This window comes from Esox lucius, chromosome 20 (assembly GCF_011004845.1).
Source record: "Esox lucius isolate fEsoLuc1 chromosome 20, fEsoLuc1.pri, whole genome shotgun sequence".
Taxonomy (NCBI): Eukaryota; Metazoa; Chordata; class Actinopteri; order Esociformes; family Esocidae; genus Esox; species Esox lucius.
In genome coordinates, this window is record NC_047588.1 from 9,183,492 (window position 1) to 9,194,167 (window position 10,676).

At 40.9% G+C, this 10,676-nt stretch overlaps 1 long non-coding RNA gene across 1 annotated transcript; it reads right to left on the minus strand.

Moving 5' to 3' along the window:
- Positions 1–332: 332 nt before the first annotated feature.
- On the minus strand, positions 333–1,654 carry LOC109614823. The gene is made up of 3 exons (XR_004574925.1): positions 1,193–1,654; positions 863–1,035; positions 333–375 (listed from the first exon to the last, which is right to left on the minus strand). It is a non-coding gene; the product is annotated as an uncharacterized LOC109614823 (long non-coding RNA).
- Between the last annotated feature and the right edge of the window lie 9,022 nt (positions 1,655–10,676).

Below are 10,676 nucleotides of genomic sequence, written 5' to 3' on the forward strand. Positions count from 1 at the left end.
CCAGCTGAACCTTTACACACAATAAGTATTTCGAGGTGCCCCTAAGTCCTCGGGCCTCTAACCCGACTGGTTGCCAAGACTCTAACTCGCAACTCTCCACCGTCCCCGTCGGGAAGTGGCGTAGGGTAGTCAACCCCAGAACCCATACCAATTGCCTCGCCCTCCTGAATTTAAACCAGTATACCAATACGTTTTCCACAGGTTCAAAATTTAGTTCATAGCCAATATGCATATTTAGATATAACAGGCTCTGCTTACCTTTATCATGACCTGGCTCTAAACCTGTGAATCTCGCGTAGGTTGTCTGGACCAGGTCAAATTCCTTCTCCTCTTTCCAATCCCGGACCGAGCCCCCAAAATTGTTGAAGTCTAACACTTCCCCGAGTTGGTTTGTTGGAAAGGAGAATAAAACACCAGGGGTCAGGTCAATTACCATACCGCATATTCCGTTTATTACAAAAGCTTTTGGAGACAAGTGTCGCTGCACAATGTCTAAGGATCAACATTCAACAGATCATTTTATACTTCTACTACGCCCAAAAGATAGAGTCGTTAAATTCACAAAACAAGTGTGCTATTGGTCCAGTTCCAGTTCTATTCCTTATAAGGATGAACGCAAACATCTTCTTGCCCCCCCATCTGGTTTCTGTCTTGTCAGTCAGACTATGTGTGTGTCTCTAACCGTGTCCTGTTTCTCCAAAGACAGACATACTAAATCTTTCTCTCCGCTTGAACAGGGTTTCCTATTCTCCTACTTGCTCCTTCAGTTTCAGCTCATACTACAAACATTTAATATTTTGTTTCATTGGTTACAACAGCTTACATCAGTTCACTAACTTATACAATCAATACATCTACAAACCTCAGAGTTATCGGAATGACAGAAACAGCGGGTGAAGATATCCGAAAAGAAGTCGTCTCGTTGTTAGCCGAAATTGCTCCACACCTGCAGCACAAACTTGAAGACATCGTGGATACAGTCCACAGCGTTGGTCCCAAGGCGAAGGATAGATCCAGGCAAATTATCATTCAATTCTGCATGCGAAAATACAGAGACGAGTTAGCTAGTTTGCTTCTTACCTTGAGTTGTCGCTCAGACGATGGCTACCTTTATATGAATGTGACAGCCATTTTCTGACAGTTCAACACAAACGTGTGCATACACAGACACAGCCAGTTACTTATCTCTTACCTCACTAGCTAGTTTGATAATAGGGTTGTCACCTGTCCCGTATAATACGAGATCGTCCCGTATTAAAAAATTAAATGCACTGTCACTTACAGAATCCATACGGGACGCGATTTGTCCCATATTTTCGTGCACATCCTACTCTAATGCATGCACTACATTTTCACAGGCTTGGATAGACATGAGAAATAATGAAACCAAAAGAGTTTCATGAGATATAGTAGTTAGTAGAATTCATTCAGAATGACATGCTTGTGATCTGTTGCCCTGGTTACCGAGACTCAGACGCTTGGTAATGTTTAGAAGTGCGGTTCACCCAGATACACAAGTTGCCCTCTTGTGTGTTTGTGAGAGAAATGTAACCAATGTAACTTGGTGGAAATTCAAGTCATTTCTATTTATTTAGCACATTTAAAAACAACAGGAGTCGACGCAAAGTGCTTTACAGTCGAGGCAGATGGATTAACATCTGTCTCAAAACATGTATAGGTGCTGGTCATAAAATTAGAATATCATCAAAAAGTAGATTTATTTCAGTAATTCCATTCAAAAAGTGAAACTTGTATATTATATTCATTCATCACACACAGACTGATGAATTTCAAAAGTTTTTTTCTCCTAATTGTGATGATTATAACTGACAACTAATGAAAATCCCAAATTCAGTATTTCAGAAAATTTGAATATTACTTAAAACCAATACAAAAAAGATTTTTAGAAATGTTGGCCAACTGAAAAGTATGAACATGAAAAGTATGCGCATGTACATCTCTCAATACTTAGTTGGGGCTCCTTTTTCCTGAATTACTGCAGCAATGCGGCATGGAATGCAGTCGATCAGTCTGTGGCACTGCTCAGGTGTTATGAGATCCCAGGGGGCTCTGATAGTGGCCTTCAGCTCTTCTGCATTGTTGGGTCTGGCGTATCCCATCTTCCTCTTCACGATACCCCATAGATCAGGGGTCTCAAACCGGTTCCACGGAGGGCCATGTGTCTGCAGGTTTTTGGGTTTTCCTTTAAATTGGTTCCCAGTTCAGACCTAAACAACCAGGTGGGGTAGAAACGAACCAATTAGTGACCTAATTAGTCAATTAAGTACAAGGTGAGAGTGAAAACCTGCAGACACTTGGCCCTCTGTGGAACCGGTTTAAGACCTCTGCCATATATTTTCTATAATGTTAAGGTCAGGCGAGTTTGCTGGGCAATTAAGAACAGGGATATCATGGTCCTTAAACCAGGTACTGGTAGCTTTGGCACTGTGCAGATGGCAAGTCCTATGGAAAATGAAATCTGCATCTCCATAAAGTTGGTCAGCAGCAGGAAGCATGAAGTGCTCTAAAACTTCCTGGTAGACGGCTGCGTTGACCTTGGACTTCAGAAAACACAGTGGACCAACACCAGCAGATGACATGGCACCCCAAACCATCACTAACTGTGGCAACTTTACACTGGACTTCAAGCAACGTGGATTCTGTGCCTTTCCTCTCTTCCTCCAGACTCTGGGACCTTGATTTCCAAAGGAAATGCAAAATGTACTTTCATCAGAGAACATAACTCAGCAGCAGTCCAGTCCTTTTTGTCAATAGCCCAGGCGAGACGCTTCTGACTTGTGTCTTGTTCAAGAGTGGCTTGACACAAGGAATGCGACAGCTGAAACCCATGTCTTGCATACATCTGTGTGTGGTGGTTCTTGCACTGACTCCAGCTGCAGTCCACTCTTTGTGAATTTCCCCCACATTTTTGAATGGGTTTTGTTTCACAATCCTCTCCAGGGTGCGGTTATCCCTATTGTTTGTACACTTTTTTCTACCACATCTTTTTCTTCCCTTTGCCTCTCTGTTAATGTGCTTGGACACAGAGCTCTGTAAACAGCCAGCCTCTTTAGCTATGACCTTTTGTGTCTTGCCCGTCCTTGTGCAAGGTGTCAATGGTCGTCTTTTGTCAGCATGATTCCCCATGATTGTGTTGCCTACAGAACTAGACTGAGAGACCATTTAAAGGCCTTTGCAGGTGTTTTGGGTTAATTAGCTGATTAGAGTGTGGCACCAGGTGTCTTCAATATTGAAACTTTGCACAATATTCACATTTTCTGAGATACTAATTTTGGGATTTTCATTAGTTGTCAGTTATAATCATCACAATTAAAAGAAATAAACACATACATTATACAAGTTTCACTTTTTGAATGGAATTACTGAAATAAATCAACTTTCAGATTTTCCAACTTTATGCAAATCACCTGCACCTATCGCTGGGGACTGACCAATCATTTGGTCAGTCCCCATTTTGTGTAGGTGGTTGTGAAATGCTCTTTGTGCAATTAAAAGAATAGCAACCCCCGGCTTTTGTGTCTCCCGGGCTTGGGGCCGCTGGCAAGGTGTCCCTTATTTTTCCACATTGAAGATGTCAAGCCTAACCCTGAACGTGCAGGACGTTATTTCTCTGCTCTGATGCTCGTGGAATAGTACACTTTAATGTTTCTGCCTGCTGGCTGTCTCTGGACATTTTATTTCGCTTCTCCAGTGTTGAAATTAGCTGTTGTGGTGGTTCTGCAAAGTTAGCTGTTGTTGTGGTTCTGTGCTGCTAGCATTAGCATACTCATTGAACTCTGCGCTGGCTTGTGTCTAATGATGTTTGACCAAATTGCTTGTGTTAAATTAGTGTCATCCGTCATCCCACTCTTACAGAATGAGTTCCATATTCTATACTTGGGCCTCCGGAGGCAGCACAACCATTGAGTTTCACTTCATCTTTCCATGATGTGGTATCGGCATATTTCTAAGAGTACAAGTACTTGAGCCCAGTATCAGCCCGATATCAGTATTGGTGCATCCCTAGCTGAATCAAACCAAAAACCAGTGTTTAGGCGGTTCAAAGGATTTCCTGATGAGGACATTCAGCAGATGGAGATCAATGACTAATAAAAAAGAGATTTGGGGGAACTCCAATGTGTATATGTGTGTGTACATATGTTGAAATAATGTCAGTATTTGCAACACCCATGTGTTTATGTGCAGTATGCGGACATGTTCATATGAAGTCAATGTTTTACATTTGAAAGCTGACTTGCATGTGTTTATTAACTTCAATATATTTTCTTTCGTCATATTTTATTTGATTATTTTGGGATTGACCCCTGGTCTTTTGTGGGGGTTATATGTGACTTATACCAGTGAGTGTTACCTCTGCACCAAGTGAGGAGATAGTTCAAACTCATGCATTAGTTACAGTATTATTAACCTGACGCCCCACAGAGCCAAACAGTGTATATGTCCGTTTTTCATTCCAGTTCTTAGTCAGGGAATAAAGATAAAGAAGATGATTTATGCCTATAAGTGCTCTTATGTTAATAAAGTAAAATTCTTCAAGTAAAATATATTCTGCAAGAGGAAGCCAAGTATTGTTAACAAACTTCATGTTGGATGAGTTTTGCCATTCCAGCAGGATCCAAATTCCCTAGAAACAGATAAAGCAATGCAGCTCGTTGACTTTGTGAGATTGTATTGAGGATACAAAATTTCCCTCTGGTTGTCCGCATGAGATTTGATAAATGGTTAGGAGAGCTCTCCGTCTTCACTTAGCTTATGTTATGATCAGTTTTCTCTTCCTTTAAGCATCAGCATGGCCAATAAAGGACAATGTGTCAGACAGTGACAATTAATCATCTTTGTCTGTACAAATGCAATATGTAATGGCCACGTCACACCATCGCCCCACTGAAGACCCAGACCAGACAGACAGCCCCCATCTCCGTGGTGAGATAAGTTTCCTTCCAATTTCAAGTCAGAGAGAGAAAGAGAAATGAACAGAGGAGAAAAATGTAAGGGGAACTTTCCATTTTAAAGAGCTGAAAGCATCTGTCTGACCTCCTTTGGGAGACAGTGAGGAGCATGAATCAGGAATAAGGACAGAGGGTGATGAGGGAGCAGAGAGAACTAGAGAGACTCCTTCATAGATCAGTAGAAAAAGGACAGACCAGAACGAGAGCTCTTTGCGGTTTACACACAATTCGTCCATTGTTTTGATTTTATGAAAGCATGCATCTAAATAGGCAAACAACGACAAGAAAATCCATTGACTTGAATGGAGTAACAAGCAACAAACAGGAAAATGTTTAAGCCTATAATGACTCTGCAATCCAAACTAATTTCCAGTCAGTGTGGTGCAATACACTGATGATGTAGAAATACGGATAGTTGCAGAATTGATCTTTAGACCCTATGTTTGCATCTGCCTGTTTGATAACAGGCAGAGCAACCGACTTCAGTAAATGACGAAGAGTTGCCATAGTGTGGGTGTTTAGGTTTTTGACAGGAAAAGGTAGTTCAGTTTTACTTGTTCTCTGAAATACACAAGCATATCCTGTCATCATGCGTGGGGATTTCAATATAAAATACCAATATTACCTTAATTAAACAATCTATTGAACATGGACAATAAAGAATACACACTACTGTTCAAAAGTTTAGGGTCACTTATGTCCTTGTTTTTGAAAGAAAAGCAAAACCTTAAAATAACATAAACTGACCAGAAATACAGTGTAGACATTGTTAATGTTGTACAGACCAGTTTCCAAAAAAGTTTAAATTATAGAAAAACAGAATGCAAGGATGTGGAAATCATTTATCCTTATACTTAACTGAAAATAGTACATAGCCAACATATTAAATGCTGAAACTTAGAAATTGTACTGTTTTTGGAAAAAGACATGCCCATTTTGAATTTGATGCCAGCAACATGTCAGAGATTTTTTTGATGCCAGATTTAGATTCCAGCAAAAAGTTGGGACTTTTTAAAAAAATTGTAAATGACTATTGTTACTGGAAATGGCAGATTTTCAATGGAATATCTGCATAGGCGTACAGAGGCCCATTATCAGCAACCATCACTCATTCCTGTGTTCCAATGGCATGTTGTGTTTGCTAATCCAAGTTAATCATTTTAAAAGGCTAATTGATCATTAGATAACCATTTTGTGACTGTTACCACCGCTGAAAACTGTTGTGCTGATTAAAGAAGCAATAAAACTGTCCTTTAGACTGGCTCATTATCTTCAGCATCAGTGTTTGTGGGTTCGATTACAGGCTCAAAACGGCCAGAAACAAAGAACTTTCTACCAAAACTCATCAGTCTTCTGAAACTATTCCATGAGAGAAATTGCCAAGAAACTGAAGATCTCGTATAACACTGTGTACAAGTCCCTTCTCAGGACTGTGCAAACTGGCTCTAACCAGAATAGAAAGACTGGGATGTCCCCGGTGTACAACTGTGCAAGAGGAGCAAATTTTAGATGTTTTCCACAAATATAAATATAATAGAGAGTGCACTAGGTATTTTGAACTGCTTCAATACATTACAATTGCTTCATTTTATTACGAATACATATTTTATTAATATAGGAAAATAACTTAACTCACATATGAAAACAAGCCTGTGAGACCATGGATATCGCAGATGGTCAAATTGTGCCAATCAGTTTGTTCATATTCTACAGTAATTGTAGGACTACATGTCTCAGTAACATAGCATGCAAGTGTCACTTTAGTCTTCTTCAAAGTCATCATCCTCTTCAGACATCTCCTCATCTTCCTGTTTGGTCTTTCTCTTCCTGGCTCCTCTTACCTAGAAGTCCAGCCTTCATGCTCAGGCACTGGACTGATGCCACAGCTCTATGGCTGAGCCGGGATCAAAGTCTTCAATGTCAGGAGTGGATAGCTGCACTGTGAGCAGGTCAGATAGTGTGTCCGACCTCAGACCTGACCTCCAGTCACTCTTTACTTGTTTCTTTGTACCCTGTTCACAGTCTGCTGTGGAAGCTGGAATACACAGAACTACATGGACAAGCTGAAGGAGATCAGGGAACTGCCCTCCCAGTCTCCGATAAGTTTCTCTGGGCAGGTCAGCTGGTCCATGTTTGGATGCTGGTACAGACTGCTCTTGAGGATGGTCCACTGGTCTGAAATGAGATCCAAATCAGCCCCAGAGGAGGCCAATAGAGGACCAAAGTGCTTTATAAGATACTCCACATTTGCATGTCCTAAGTCTGCCGACACACAAAAGGAAAACACAAGGGACAGTTGCACAGATGGTGAATGGTTTCCATTTCAATATGTCAAAAACAGATAATGTTAAATGTGCTTGATAATAACCTTTACATTTATCTACATCAGGCCAAGTCGTGATATTCACCAGTTTTGAGGCATGTAGTACTCCAAAGCTGAAGTCACACAATCGTGTAGAATTTGTCAATCAGCTTGTCCTTGGTAGAGTTCATACGAGCCAGGGAGACGTCATCTCTAAGCAGGGGTGTCACTCAATATCTTGGACCCTGTCCTGGGCCCCTACCCTCTTTATTCAAGATTTTTTTCTTAAATGAGAGCCTGTCTACATGTTAGCACCAATTTTCCCCCTGTCCGAAGCCACTGTCTTTGGTTGCTGCCAAGGTAACACCCTCAAAGGTGTCTGCTGAATATTCCAGGCATCTAAGCCTGGGTCCAGATCTTATATTGGAACACAACAAAGCACAATGTTATATTATATATATTTAAAAATATTCTGCCCCAGACACCTGCTGTTAGATTTAGTTAAGACAGCTGGTGTGAACCTCTGTCATCGTCACAGATGACCATTGCATGGATGCTGACAGGTTACTGAAGTAGGTCAGGCAGTCATGCATAAAGCAGCTGAACATCACTACATCTGGATGTTTTGCTCTTTCGTAAAAATGGCATGCTTTGCTTCTCTGGACAAGATTCACCCCCTCCGAATCTATCACCTTGAAGTTGTTTTTTTGCCGGACCGCGCAAGCGGAGCCGGGCCTAGAAGAGCGACTGTTTCTTACTGAGTTAGTGAGTGCCTGACTGACTGAGTACCCCTTGTTAAATAGTGTAGTGGTTAGAGACGCGGGCTCCGGAGCCGCAGGTCCCGCATTTGCCTCCCATAACAGTCAAAACGCATTATGCCTGAAGTTCAGGACAGACAAAAACTTTGCTGGCTACAACCCTACGTAACAGGAAGCCTAAAATAAAACAGTTCTGGTGGATATTAGGATTTGTTCTGGATAGACAAACACTTCGCTGGCTACATGATTCTCTTGTCTTTTCACTTGACAAAAAAGTCAGTTATTGTTAGTGATGGGCATTCGAGTCTTCATTACCGTTCTTCTAGCCGCAAGATATTATGCTAGCAGTGCTAACTCAGATTTTTCAAAATAAAAGCCATTATTGAAAACGGCCAGTGACAAAAGGGATAGACATAAACCTCGCTGGCTACAACCTTGAGTAGCTACGCTATGGGAAGCCTAAAATGAAACCGTTCACTACTATATTGCGACTATAACAGTAAACAGTGGATTTTCGAATTATGCCTCTGGTGGATTTTCAATTGTTCAGGATAGACAATTAGCTGGTTACACGATTCTCTCGTCTTTTTACTTGACGAAAAAGTCAGTTATCGTCACCTATATTGTAGTTATTGTATGGAGGTAAACTTGTGGTGAAGAATAACTTAATAAGAAACATTACCCAGTTTAACACAGTAGTTAATGGTGTCTAACATAATATTCAAACTTGGCGTGATGTTAATGAGTGACAAAATTACAAACCCAATTGCAAAAATGTTGGGACACTGTACAATTGTGAATAAAAACAGAATGCAATGATGTGAAGGTTCAAATTTCTATATTTTATTCAGAATACAACATAGATGACATATCAAATGTTTAAACTGAGAAAATGTATCACTTTAAGGGAAAAATAAGTTGATTTTAAATTTCATGGCATCAACACATCTCAAAAAAGTTGGGACAAGGCCATGTTTACCACTGTGTGGCATCCCCTCTTCTTTTTATAACAGACTGCAAACGTCTGGGGACTGAGGAGACAAGTTGCTCAAGTTTATTAATAGGAATGTTGTCCCATTCTTGTCTAATACAGGCTTCTAGTTGCTCAACTGTCTTAGGTCTTCTTTGTCGCACCTTCCTCTTTATGATGCGCCAAATGTTTCCTATGGGTGAAAGATCTGGACTGCAGGCTGGCCATTTCAGTACCCGGATCCTTCTTCTATGCAGCCATGACATTGTAATTGATGCAGTATGTGGTCTTCCCTGAAAGAGACAACGTCTGGATGGGAGCATTTGTTGTTCAAGAACTTGGATATAACTGTCAGCATTGATGGTGCCTTTCCAGATGTGTAAGCTGCCCATGCCACACGCACTCATGCAACCCCATACCATCAGAGATGCAGGCTTCTGAACTGAGTGTTGATAACAACTTGGGTTGTCCTTGTCCTCTTTAGTCCTGATGACATTGCGTCCCAGTTTTCCAAAATGTATTTCAAATTTTAATTCATCTGACCACAGAACACTTTTCCACTTTGCCACAGTCCATTTTAAATGATCGTTGGCCCAGAGAAATCTCCTGCGCTTCTGGATCCTGTTTAGATACGGCATATTTTTTGACCTATAGAGTTTTAGCCGGCAACGGCGAAATGGCACGGTGGATTGTGTTCACCGACAATGTTTTCTGGATGTATTCCTGAGCCCATTTTGTGATTTCCATTACAGTATCATTCCTGTATGTGATTCAGTGCCGTCTGAGGGCCCGAAGATCACGGGCATCCAGTATGGTTTGCCAGCCTTGACCCTTACGCACAGAGATTGTTCCAGATTCTCTGAATCTTTGGATAATATTTTGCGCTGTAGATGATGATAACTTCAAACTCTTTGCAATTTTTCTCTGAGAAACTCCTTTCTGATATTGCTCCATTATTTTTCACTGCAGCATTGGGGGAATTGGTGATCCTCTGCCCATCTTGACTTCTGAAAGACACTGCCACTCTGAGAGGCTCTTTTTATACCCAATCATGTTGCCAGTTGACATAATAAGTTGCAAATTGGTCCTCCAGCTGTTCCTTATCTGTACATTTAACTTTTCCGGCCTCTTATTGCTACCTGTCCCAACTTTTTTGAAATTCAAAATGAGCCAATATTTGGCATGACATTACAAAATGTCGAGCCAATATTTGGCATGACATTACAAAATGTCTCACTTTCAACATTCGATATGTTATCTATATTCTATTGTGAATTAAATAAGTTTATGAGATTTGTACATTATTCCATTCCTTTTTTACTTTTAACTTTTTTGGAATCGGATTTGTGCAAAACATTATAGTCGCAAAAAATATCACACACACACTGCCAGCTCTCTTCCTCCTCACACACCTCTCTCATCATCCTTGTGATGGCTGCTGGGATGTTCTCTGCATTTGGCTTTTCAACAGCCTGGATTCCAACAAAATGAACCTCGACTTTCCCTTCTTGGCTTTCTCTGGTGTACAGAAGCTTTTCCTCCAACACTGCAATGTCAGTTGATCCATCTGACATAAATGCTGCATACTCTGAATGATCAATCTTATTTTTAAGCTGCCTCCTTGACACCTCTGCAATGTAGTGCATAAAAACCCTGGCCTACTACGTGTTCTGGTT